This window comes from Carassius carassius, chromosome 18 (assembly GCF_963082965.1).
Source record: "Carassius carassius chromosome 18, fCarCar2.1, whole genome shotgun sequence".
In the NCBI taxonomy this organism is placed as follows: domain Eukaryota; kingdom Metazoa; phylum Chordata; class Actinopteri; order Cypriniformes; family Cyprinidae; genus Carassius; species Carassius carassius.
Genome location: NC_081772.1, coordinates 78,321 through 92,500, shown reverse-complemented (window position 1 = coordinate 92,500; position 14,180 = coordinate 78,321). Strand labels below are relative to the sequence as shown.

Sequence of the window (14,180 nt, the reverse complement as noted above, 5' to 3'; positions counted from 1 at the left end):
GAGTTGACATGACTTCTCAATTTGAAACCATCCTTTCAGCTGTACAAGATGTTAAAAATCAAGTTGCGGAGTGTTTCAGAAGGTTGACGCAGACAGAAGAATGTATTTCACAGACAGAAGATTCGATTACTACACTTTAATCGACGACCAGCGCTCTGGAAAAGAAAGTTGCAGCACTTACCTGGAAAATAGATGACCTTGAGAATCGCAGTCGACGATCCAACCTGAGACTCGTAGGTTTACAGAAAAATCCGAGGGCAGCGACGCGTGTGCATTCTTAGAAAGCTGGTTACCTGAGGCGCTAGACATGGAGCCATTACGAAAACCCCTGGCCATAGAGAGGGCTCACAGGATTGGCAGTATGTGAAGATCTGACATGGACAGGAATTCAACGCCGAGAGTGATGATCGCGAAGTTCTTGGATTACAGAGATAAGGAACGTGTAATGAAAGCAGCCAGAGTGAAGAAGGACGTGCTGTTCCAAAACCACTGAGTCATGTTTTTCCCAGACCTTTCTGCTGAAGTAAACAAGCAACGGAGAGAATTCGACGAAGTCAAGAGGAAACTGCGAGCCTACAATATAGATTCATCTTTCCAGCGCGCCTTCGGGTGACCGTCAGTGGCCAATCTCACGTCTTTCAAACTTCATCCGAAGTTGATGCCTTTCTAACGGATTTGTAATTTGGGACATTATTTTAACAATTCATTCACATTCAGGAATGTGTGCATAACGGACGATTATTAATAGGACATATTCCTTATAACGGGACAAAGTCATTTCAGCGGAGCACAGGTGGGATGTAATTCATCGTAACATTTAGATGTGGGAAGTTAGACGTAAAGTAGTGTGTGGATTTGCTGGTGGTTCTCGGCAACCCACAGTTGTAGTGTTTAAATGTTTCTATTGGTTAGTGTTTCTAATTATATTTTTTTATTTGACCTTTTATTGTCACAAGGTACAGGGAATTTTCTGTTTTAACGCTAAGGAGAGTGCTGTATTATCCAGTACTACAAGATATGGCAGGGACTTTTGGGGTTAAGTTTATTTCTTGGAACTGTAGAGGGCTGCATACTTTTACTAAACTTAAACAAGTAATGACTAGGATAAAGCAACTACAGTCTAAAATTGTTTCTCTCCAGGAAACACATTTAATGTCGAAAGATATATGTAGAATACGTAATAGATGGCCTGGTCAAGTGTTTTCAGCCTCATTTAGTTCTCAAGCACGAGGGGTTATTACAATGATCCATAAATCAATCCCATTTCAAGTAGCTAAGACAATACAAGATCCATCAGGTAATTGGTGGGGATTTCAATTGTACACTGGACCCAATTATAGATCGTTCTTCTGGCATAGATCAGTCACATAGACAGACCAGAAAGACCCTTCATTATTTTATAAAGGACTTAAACCTGTTAGAAATATGGAGACAGTTACATCCTAAGGATATTCAGTACTCTTGCTTTTCTAGAACAAATCAGTCTTATTCCAGAATTGATTATTTTCTGATTTCAGCAACAATTGTGTCACATATTACTGATTATCTTTACGATACAATAGTAATTTCAGATCATGCCCCTCTATTATTTACTTACAATAACCTTGGTTTATCAGGTGGCCATCCAGTATGGAGATTTCACCCTAAATGGCTTCTAGACGAAAAGTTTTGTGAAAATATCACACAACAGATAGAAATGTATTTTGATATTAACACAACACAAACCTCAGCCTGTATCAGATGGGAAGCTTTTAAAGTTTTTATAAGAGGTGTTCTTATAAGCATCACAAGCAGTAAATCAAAAGGCTATAAAAAAGAATTGACTGCACTCAATACAAAAATTAAACTTCTTGAAAAAAATTTATCAGATAAAAATGATTTAACCTTTCACCAAGAATTGTTAACTCTTAGAACTAAATACAATTAACTATCTGCCAAAAAAAGCTGCTGCCAGCCTTATGATGTTAAGGCAAAACTATTATGATCAAGGTGAGAAAGCGGGGAAATTGCTAGCTTGGAGAATTAAGCAAAATCAATCTGAAAGAACAATAAATTATATCGAAGATAATAAGGGGAATATCACAAGTGACCTGGCTGAAATAAATAATACTTTTAAATGCTTTTTTCAAACAACCTTTCTGGACAGTCTATCCATACCTAATCTCTCTGAAGAGGCAAAATTGTCCCTGGACATAGATATAACTGAAGAAGAAATTATAGAGGCTATTGATAGTTTAACAGCGGGACGAACACCGGGGCCAGACGGTCTTAATGTAGACTTTTACAAGAAATTTAAAAGAAAACTTGTCCCACCAATTTTAGAAATGTTAAAAGAATCCTTTGAAAATGGTGTGCTCCCAGACTCTTTAAGAAATGCGTTAATTACACTACTTCCTAAGCCTAATAAAATAAATACTAAATGCGAAACATTTCGGCCAATTTCATTACTTAACACAGATGTTAAGATATTGAGTAAAATTCTGGCAAGGAGGTTGGAGGCACTTTTACCCAATATAATACATAGAGATCAAAATGGATTTATAAGAGGTAGGCAAAGTCTCCATAATGTTAGAACTTTGCTTAACATTTTCTATCTTAAAAAGGGAGCTTCTGATATGGCCATTCTGTCCCTGGATGCTGAAAAGGCCTTCGACAGGGTGGAATGGCCAAATCTATTTGACGTCCTGAAAAGATTTGGGTTTGGAGAAACTTTTCGTAAATGGATTAAAATACTTTATACGCATCCTATGGCTGAAGTACTTACTATCAGTATTGTCTCCAGGGCTTTCATCAATATCGAAAGGGGCACTCGTCAAGGATGCCCCTTATCACCGCTTATTTTTGTTTTAGCAATCGAGCCTCTTGCCATAGCAATAAGGTCTCACAGTAACATACTAGGCATCAGATTAAGTACCACAGATATACGTATTTCTTTGTATGCAGATGATGTTATTGTATACCTAACAAATTTGTCCCACTCCATTCCTTCACTTATACAACTTCTTTCAATATTTGGTAACTTCTCTGGTTATAAAGTTAATCAGTCTAAATCATGTCTTCTTTTATTGAATAAGGATGATAGTCAACAACCAGCTATTACTCAATTTAATATAGTAGACTCTTTCACCTATTTAGGAATTAAAATCAAAGCTAATGTAGATGATATATCTTCAGAAAATTACCAACCCCTTTTAAACAATATCTCCAAATTCATTGACAGATGGAATAGTCTACCCATATCGCTAATTGGACAGATAAATGCAATAAAAATGAGCATATTACCTAAAATACTATACTTCTTTCAAAATATTCCGCTGTGCCCTCCACCCTCCGTTTTTACATCACTTTTTACTTTTTACTGACTTTATCTGGAATAATAAACGAGCTCGAGTTCGACTGCCACTATTATACTTATCATACAACAAGGGTGGTCTCCAATTTCCTAATCTACAGTGGTATTATTGGGCAGCGCAATTGAGGTCTACTTTATACTATTTTTCTCCTGAACCCCGCCCATCTTGGTTTATACATCGAATCTTTCTTTATAATGTAGGGCTGTGCAAAGAATCGAATGCGATTTTCATGCGCATCTCATCAGTAAAGACAGGCCTGTAATTAGAAGTATATCTCCAGCACGTGCGTTCGGATGTGTTGCCAAGTCTGTGGTTGTTTTTCATGTCCGCGGGTCGAAGCGACCCCAATACAAATAACGTGATATTTAGCACCTAAAATGCAAATTTTACAAAGGCAACCCTGCTAAAAAACGTATATTGTAACCCCGGGAAGCAGTTTTTATCGGGGAACCTCCTGGAAGCACGATTGGACTAGTTTTGGACTAGTTTTGAGAAGCAACTGGGCAGGATTTGTTGTAAAAACCTGGCAACCCTGATCCGAACGCACGTGCTGGAGATATAGTTCTAATTACAGGAGCGTCTTTACTGATGAGATGTGCATGAAAATCGCATTCGATTCTTTGCACATCCCTATTATGAAGTCAAAATTACCTTTTAATCTTTATCTTTATTCGACTGATTTCAAAATCCTCCAAAAAGGTAAAGATATTGTATCTCTTAATCCTATTCTCATTAATACAATTAAAGTCTGGTGTGATGTTCATAATTATTTAGGTCGGACAAATACTTTATCATGTTTTACTCTAATATGGGGAAATGAAAGCTTTAAACCAGCTAGATCAGACTTAAAATTTAAATAGGAAACGACTTAATGTCCTTTGCAGATATTGTGGCACAATTTGATATTCCTAAAACACATTTCTTTAAATTTCTTCAATTTAGGAGCTATGTTTCTTCACACCAAGGTACAAATCTTACGAAACCCATTAAGACACCTCTTTAAATTTTATTATCAAGGTCACCACAATCTAAATCTAAAAATATTAATGTTTTATAAATTATTTGAGTCATACTCTAAATAATCTTCAAAATCCAAACTGGTCTCCTGGAGAGAAGACTTAAAAATTAACCTTCCTTAGATATGGGGAAAAATATGTATAAAAGCTCAAGCGCAAACTATTAACAGCAATCTTAAATTAATACAGTACAACTGGATTATGAGAACGTAATTTACTCCAGTTAGGCTAAACAAAATTTGCCAGAACACTCCAGACACATGCATTAAATGCACACCTGATAAAGGCACACTTTTGCACTGCATGTGGGGTTGTCCTAAGGTGCAGGAGTTTTGGAAAGAGGTAGTTTTACTAATTTCTCAGATGGTATCTGTTAATCTTCCAATGAATCCAGAAATTTTTATTCTGGGAATTTTTCCTGATAATATTTTACATTGTAGTAGCACTTGTAAACTTATTGACATGTGTATACTTCAAGCAAAGCGTTTAATAGCTATGTATTGGAAAAAAGTGGAAAGGCCATCTGTTGTACAATGGATCAATAATATGTCCTTTTGTTTGTCAATGGAAAAGATTACATATATTTTAAAAGGGAAACTGTCCTTATTTGAGAAGATTTGGAAACCCTTTACATCCTTTATTTCAAATTACAGTTTTAGTAATATAATGAGTGAGGTTGAAAGAGATAAAATATCTTGATTCTTAGCCTATTCCCACCTAAATTTCATTACTGCCAAACTTTTAGCCATGTTTTACTGTTTTTCCTAAAATACCCTTTTTTATATAATGATTGCTTCTTGTATGACTATTTTCAACTCTTCTTAGTCTGTATCTATCTGAACTGACCTTTGACCCTTTTTTTATTTTTTTATTTATTTTTATTTTTTTATATATATATATAATTTCAGTATTTTTATGTATGTTTTTTTCCTTTGTCGTTTATTTTATTGTTATTATATAAAAAGAGATCTAACTATTTTATTGTATTATATTGTTGTAATATATTGCCATAATTTGTTACATCTCAATAAATAAATTGTTAAAAAAAAAAAATAGTTCAGCTCATCTGCATTCAGTTGCAGTCTAGCTGTGTTTGAACACAAGAACAAAAAAACAAAACAAAAAAAAAGCTGGACTGCAAAGCCCAGACCTGCATCATCTGACAGACGGTAAAAATGACCTGGACAGCATATGCAGTCACACGCATAATCAATAAATGGAAAGTGCTGATTTAAATGACTATCAATCGCTCAGACTGACATTCATCACAGGCTGAAAAATCCCTGCCACTTTGTCAGAGCACTGTTAATATAATGCTGAACTGGTATTGTTAAGGGTAAGATTGCTGTTATAAACATGAGCCGCGTCCAAAAGGTAAAGGGAGAGGTGTTGCAACAATTTATAGTAATATTTTCAGTATTTCTCAGAGCTCTTGTCTCAGGTAGAGATGCACCAATTGAGAGGCCTGGGAACGGAATTAGCAGATTTTCCTCATGATCGGACCGGTGACTGGCCAGTCTGTCCGCCGATTCCGAGCAGGTCCGTTTTGAAGTCACTTACTCTCACATCCACATGTAAACATGTCTTTTCATGTAAGAATGATTCTTATTTTAATTGCATTCAGTGTAAATGGCAACGGATAATGTTGCCAAAATGGCATTCTTGCTTACTGCTTACTGCCCAGTTGACTGCCTATTTTTTTTTTTAAGAATAGTGTGTCAAAAGTAGGCTTTTACAATAAGCAGTCACATGACAAACATTGAACATTATTGTAAAAATTGTTACCTTACAAATGTGCTAACCCTTCTTTTTACAAAGGCTTGTTAATAAGGCTTCATAGTACTATATACATACATATATATATATATTAGGGGTGTAACGATACGCGTATTCGTACTGAACCGTTCGGTACGAGGCTTTCGGTTCGGTACGCGGTACGCATTATGGACCGAACGGTTCGTTGGACTAATTAATTATATTTGGAAAATAAAAAAAATTGTGAAATATAATGATATGCGTTCAACAAGGTAGCCCAATAACCCAAACGACGTAACAGGCAACGCCCCTGACACCCCCGAAGAAGAAAAAAATGCCAACTTATATGTTTATGTTAGGCTACTCAGTCAGGCGCTCGCTCACTCAGTAATACACGCTGAAGGCTCGTTGCAAAATGGCTAATGCGTTTAACAGACCAGAAATAGAAGATCCTCCAATAACCAACAGGTCTGGTGTTTGGGTGCACTTTGGATTCCCTGTAAGCTATAATGGTGATGGCAAGAGAGTGGTGGATAAAAAAAAACAACGATATGTCGCATCTAGGGTAGCCTACACCAGCGGGAATACAAAAAAAAAAAAACACCAGCGGGAATACTTGAAACATGTCAACTCATTTACGCCGACATCACCTTAGTGTGTCAGTATCTGGGAAAAGACGGAAAAAAGGAGAAACATACATGCAACAAACTGTCCCCGCAGCATTTAGACAGACATTTCCAACGGATTCAAACAGGGCAAAATACATCACCACGGCGATTGGTAGGCTACATTTACGTTATAACCGCGGATATGAGACCTTACTATTTACCATTCATTCTATCATCACCATTATAGCTTACAGGGAATCCAACGTGCACCCAAACACCAGACCTGTTGGTTATTGGAGGATCTTCTATTTCTGGTCTGTTAAACAGATTAGCCATTTTGCAACGAGCCTTCAGCGCGTACTGAGTGAGCGAGCGCCTTACTCTGTAGTGGAAAACGTAGGTTTTAAGAACATGCTTAATGTAATTGAGCCCCGTTACAATATTCCTTCACGAGCCCATTTCAGACAGACCGTAATTCCTGCTTTGTTCCAAAAAACATAAGCCTTATAGAGAACCAATTGAGTAAAAACACACTCAATATAAAGAGTTATAGAGTTCCATATAAAAAGTTACATCTTTGTATTTGTTCATAACTAATATAACATTTTCATTTTTTTTATAAGGAGCTGTTTTTGTTTTATACAGTATGCTGCTAAGAAAACACCATAGAAGATGGGTAAAGAATAGCTCAATCATTGTTCAATGTAAAAAAAAAAAAACATACTTTGTTAGTTTTAATAAATAAAACATTTATTAAAAATCAAGGAAATTTATCTGCCAACTTTTTCTTTTTGCTGTATCTAAAACGTACTGAACTGTACCGAACCGAACCGTGACACCAGTGTATTGTATCGAACCGAACCGTGAATTTTGTGAACCGTTACACCCCTAATATATATATATATATATATATATATATATATATATATATATATATATATATATATATATATATATATATATATACACACACACACACACATATATATATACAGTACAGACCAAAAGTTTGGACACACCTTCTCATTCAAAGAGGTTTCTTTATTTTCATGACTATGAAAATTGTAGAGTCACACTGAAGGCATCAAAACTATGAATTAACACATGTGGAATTATATATGGAATTATATACATAACAAAAAAGTGTGAAACAACTCAAAATGTCATATTCTAGGTTCCTCAAAGTAGCCACCTTTTGCTTTGATTACTGCTTTGCACACTCTTGGCATTCTCTTGATGAGCTTCAAGAGGTAGTCACCTGAAATGGTCTTTCAACAGTCTTGAAGGAGTTCCCCGAGAGATGCTTAGCACTTGTTGGCCCTTTTGCCTTCTGTCTGCGGTACAGCTCACCCCTAAACCATCTCGATTGGGTTCAGGTCTGGTGACTGTGGAGGCCAGGTCATCTGGCGCAGCACCCCATCACTCTCCTTCCTGGTCAAATAGCCCTTGATCCCTTCAGTGTGACTCTACAATTTTCATAGTCATGAAAATAAAGAAATAAACTCTTCTATATAACTCTATATATATATTTATATAGTACTACAGGTGCATCTCAATAAATTAGAATGTTGTGGAAAAGTTCATTTCAGTAGTCAAATTGTGAAACTTATATAGTCTGTGTGTCCGTGCGTCCACGCAGCTTAAAAGGAACACTGGTTCAGTGGAAGGAAAAAGTGTGGAAGAAAGAGATGCACAACCAATTGAGAGAACTGCAGCATTATGAGGATTCTCAAGCAAAATAGATTCAAGAATTTGAGTGTACTTTGCAAGGAATGGACTGAGGCTGGGGTCAAGGCATATAGACGTGTCAAGGAATTTGGCTACAGTTGTTGTATTCCTCTTTTTAAGCCACTCCTGAACCACAGACAACGCCAGAGACATCTTACCTGGGCTAAAGGAGAAGAACTTGACTGTTGCCCAGTGGTCCAAATTCCTCTTTTCAGATGAGAGCAAGTTTTGTATTTCACTTGGAAATAAAGGTCCAAGAGTTTGGAGGAAGGGTGGAGAAGCTCGTCAAGTTGCTTGATGTCCAGTGTTAAGTTTCCACAGTCTGTGATGATTTGGGGTGCAATGTCATGGCTGTTGTTGGTCCATTGTGTTTTTTGAAAACCAAAGTCACTGCACCCGTTCACCAAGAAGTTTTGGAGCACTTCATGCTTGCTTCTGCTGACCAGAATTTTGAAGATGCTGATTTAATTTTCCAGCAGGATTTGGCACCTGCCCACTCTGCCAAAAGCACCAAAAGTTGGTTAAGTGACCATGGTGTTGCTGTGCTTGAGTGGCCATCAAACTCACCAGACCTGAACCCCAGAGAGAATCTATGGGCTATTGTCAAGAGGAAAACGAGAAACAAAAGACCAAAAAAATGCAGATGAGCTGAAGGCCACTGTCAAAGAAACCTGGATTTCCATACCACCTCAGCAGTGCCACAAACTGATCGCCTCCATGCCACGCAAATATTCTAGCAATTTGATAATACCTAGAATATCAAAATCAACTGCAGGCGGCAGATCCTTTTCTTATTTGGTGCCTAAACTCTGGAATAACCTACCTAACATTGTTCGGGAGGCAGACACACTCTTGCAGTTTAAATCTAGATTAAAGACCCATCTCTTTAACCTGGCATACACATAACATACTAATATGCTTTTAATATCCAAATCCGTTAAAGGATTTTTAGGCTGCATTAATTAGGTAAACCGGAACCGGAAACACTTCCCATAACATAATGTACTTGCTACATCATTAGAAGAATGGCATCTACGCTAATATTAGTCTGTTTCTCTCTTATTCCGAGGTCACCGTGGCCACCAGATCCAGTCTGTGTCCAGATCAGAGGGTCACTGCAGTCACCCGGATCCAGTACGTATCCAGACCAGATGCTGGATCAGCACCTAGAAAGGACCTCTACATCCCTGAAAGACAGCGGAGACCAGGACAACTAGAGCCCCAGATACAGATCCCCTGTAAAGACCTTGTCTCAGAGGAGCACCAGGACAAGACCACAGGAAACAGATGATTCTTCTGCACAATCTGACTTTGCTGCAGTCTGGAATTGAACTACTGGTTTCGTCTGGTCAGAGGAGAACTGGCCCCCCAACTGAGCCTGGTTTCTCCCAAGGTTTTTTTCTCCATTCCGTCACCGATGGAGTTTCGGTTCCTTGCCGCTGTTGCCTCTGGCTTGCTTAGTTGGGGTCACTTCATCTACAGTGATATCGTTGACTTGATTACAAATAAATGCACAGACACTATTTAACTGAACAGAGATGACATCACTGAATCCAATGATGAACTGCCTTTAACTATCATTTTGCATTATCGACACACTGTTTTCCTAATGAATGTTGTTCAGTTGCTTTGAAGCAATGTATTTTCTTTAAAGCGCTATATAAATAAAGGTGACTTGACTTGACTATAGACATTCTGAACTCTATTGGGGTTAGACAACACATCTCAGGACCTACTCATTGTCAAAATCATACTCTAGATTTAATACTGTCACATGGAATTGTTATTGATTGTGTTGAAATTATGCAGCCAAGTGAAGATTTCTCAGATCATTATCTAGTCTTGTGTACACTTCATATAGCTAAAACTGCAAATTCTACTTGTTACAAGTATGGAAGAACCATTACTTCTACCACAAAAGACTGCTTTGTAAGTAATTTTCCTGATGTATCCGAATTCCTTAGCATATCCAAAACCTCAGAACAACTTGATGATGTAACAGAAACTATGGACTCTCTCTTTTCTAGCATTATAAATAAAGTTGCTCCTTTACGCTTAAGGAAGGTTAAGGAAAACAGTTTGACACCATGGTATAATGAGCATACTCGCACCCTAAAGAGACCAGACCAAAAATGGAGCGCAGCTGGAGGAAAACAAAACTAGAGGTATTTCGTATTGCTTGGCGGGAAAGTAACCTATCCTACAGAAAAGCATTAAAAACTGCTAGATCCGATTACTTTTCTTCTCTTTTAGAAGAAAACAAACATAACCCCAGGTATTTATTCAATACAGTGGCTAAATTAACGAAAAAGCTCAGCAAGTGCTGGCATTTCCCAACACCACAGCAGTAATGACTTTATGAACTACTTTACTTCTAAAATCGATACTATTAGAGAAAAAATTGCAACCATTCAGCCGTCAGCTACAGTATCACATCAGACAGTGCACTATAGACCCCCTGAGGAACAGTTCCACTCATTCTCTACCATAGGAGAGGAAGAATTGTATAAACTTGTTAAATCATCTAAACCAACAACATGTATGTTAGACCCTATACCATCTAAGCTCCTGAAAGAGGTGCTTCCAGAAGTCATAGATCCTCTTCTGACTATTATTAATTCCTCATTGTCATTAGGATATGTCCTCAAAACCTTCAAACTGGCTGTTATTAAGCTTTTCATCAAAAAACCACAACTTGACCCCAAAGAACTAGTTAATTATAGACCAATCTTGAATCTCCCTTTTCTGTCCAAGTTACTAGAAAAGGTGGTATCCTCACAATTATATTCCTTCTTAGAGAAAAATGGTATATGTGAGGATTTCCAGTCAGGATTTAGACCGTATCATAGTACTGAGACTGCTCTTCTTAGAGTTACAAATGATCTGCTCTTATCATCTGATCGTGGGTGTATCTCTCTATTAGTTTTATTGGATCTTAGTGCTGCGTTTGACACAATTGACCACAACATTCTTTTGCATAGACATCTCAAAAATATTATTTCAATTACGGCCTATGCTCTCAACGTCAAATGCAGAAATGTTAATCCATGCATTTATGACCTCAAGGTTAGATTATTGTAATGCTTTATTGGGTGGTTGTTCTGCACGCTTAGTAAACAAACTACAGCTAGTCCAAAATGCAGCAGCAAGAGATCTTACTAGAACCAGGAAGTATGACCATATTAGCCCGGTCCTGTCAACACTGCACTGGCTCCCTATTGTATATATTTTTAAATCTTGCTTATTACTTATAAAGCCCAGAATGGTTACTTTTCCTATTTAGCATCCAAACTCTGGAACAATCTACCAAGAAATATGGAAATAATATAGAAATAAAGGTGATTTGATTTTTTTTTGACTAAGCACGCCTCCTTCATAACCATCAGAATGTAGTAACATGCTCCATGCTGACGTCACCAATCCCTTATTTTTCATCCAACTGTCATATAGAGACACTTTTACCATCCAATCAATCAAACACTAAATCCCAGTCTAAATGAATAGGCTTCCTCATTCAAATGAGACATATTACAGAAGTAAAATGACCTGCAAACATGTTTCATGACATCATGACTTCATTCGCACATAGGACTGAATTACTGCACTGGTGCATTGTGGGGCTTCTGGAAGACTGGCCTTAAAGTTCTGTTGCCGTGGTGATTGAGGCTTGTAGCCTGGCAGGGGCCCGATGTCTCAGAGCCAGGATCCTGTGTGTGTGTGTGTGTGTGTGTGTATGTTAAAAGCATGAAAAGAAATGCATTTACAACAAAGAACTTGCAATTAACAGCTCTTCTCTGAGAGAAACAAATGATCCCTGCAGCTCAAATCAAGCATGTTCAATGAATAGATCCACAATCTATTACCATCTGACATAGATTGTGGATATTTTTTCATGTTTCTTAACCCTTCAACATCTTCCACAGACAGAGCATCTATTATCCTATATTAGTTTGCCTTGTTTGATTTTTTTAATTATTATCAAGCATCTGATCCCATTTATTTGAGCCCATCAAGAACCAAATAGAGAGAAAAACAAATGAATTGGTTATGCAAAGGCCAAGGCTGACTGTGTGACATCAACGGGCTTGCTTGACAGACTGTAGGATTTTGATCTAAGGACTAAATGACAAAGATATGTGTGGTTCATGTAAAGCAGATTCCTGACCCTGATCCTGTAAGAAATCCTTAGACATACATTTACTAGTATTTAATTAATTTCAAGTACAAAAAAACAACTTAAAAATAAAGTTAGTAACACAAATATAAAAGCCCTTCATCACTGAGTCGTGGTGGTGGAAGTAGGCAGATGTAAGCAGTCTCTGGTGCGCTCAGTCATACTTCCTGCGGCCCACCGTCCATCACCGCACACACACTCATTCCTGCTGCTCCAAAGGTCAGCTCTTTATTGGTCGACTGTCAGTCAACGCTTCACTGACCAGGAGGATTCCACAGACTCGCTTAATGACCGCTCGCTTCAATCCTCAATTAGACTGTTTAATTAACCAGAAAGAGGCCTGTCACAAATGACAGCTCAGTGTTTGAAGTGTGCAAGCTAAGCTTCGGCTAACATGCTCAAGTCTCTATAATAAAGAGCAGTTTGAACCGCCCTTGGTGCACTAAATTGGTTGGACTCTTGACAAGTTCAAAACACAATCAAATTTTAAATGTAGAAAATCAGGAAATAGTTTCTGCATTCACAGAGCATTCTCTCTCTCGAGTCGATTAACGCGGATACGCGTTTTGAGTCTTTCTCCTGATAACCCCGAAAAGAACTTAAATTACACTTTCAGTTTTAATCGTACAGATAAGAGCAATACATCAATCTGTAAAGGGTCTACTTTTTTTTGGATACAGACATAATAACAACAAAACTTTGTGCACTTATAAAATAAAGATAACAGACAAGGTGTGCTGTCTGCAGCCTTTGTCTGCGCTGATCTTCATTTACAAACACGTCATTAAAATGAACTGTAACTCCGTGAATACTCAACGAAGAGACATGAGAGAGATATCTATAGAAAGCTTGACATGTCCACTTTTAAACTAAACAAGTGCCACCGAAAACTATGGAATGCCAGAGCTGCCAATTTTAAGAATAAATAAATACATAAATAAATATACAAATAAATGTAAATAAGAATAAATAAATACATAAATATATGAATAAATATACATAGAAAAGCAAAAAAACGAAAATAAATAATTATTTATACATTTTTTCCATATTTATGTATATATTTATTTTTTTTCCATATTTATTTATTTATTCTTTTATTTATTTATACATTTATTAATTTCTACATTTATTTATTTATACATTTATTTATTTTTACATTTATTTATTTATATATTTATTTATACATTTATTTATTTCTTAATTTATTTCTTCCTACATTTCTTCCTGCGTAGGGTAATGAGGAGGGCGTGGTTTACCTCAGACATAGAATCGAGCTCAGAGTAAGCGAAGGCGAAGGGTTGAGGCAACAGTGATGCCTATTGTGTGGCGAAATACAATTAGTATAGCTCAATGACGTTGATACGGTCTGTGACTGCGAGGTATATGGTCAAAATCCTAAATCCTACTGTGTGACATGGATAGGCTACTCTTTATTCCGGACATGGCCGTAGAACATCGTTTGGTCTGGATTTGTAAAATGTCCTGGGCTAACAAACAAGAAACAGGGACTCTGCAGTGCTTAATTTGTAAATTGCGAGGTCCC

At 37.2% G+C, this 14,180-nt stretch overlaps 1 protein-coding gene across 2 annotated transcripts in view; it reads right to left on the bottom strand.

Annotated features, from left to right (window-relative positions):
- The window catches only part of LOC132092022 (1-phosphatidylinositol 4,5-bisphosphate phosphodiesterase beta-1), a 91,846-nt gene that overhangs the window by 28,428 nt on the left and 49,238 nt on the right, over window positions 1-14,180 (bottom strand). The gene's annotated exons all lie outside the window — the stretch shown is intronic.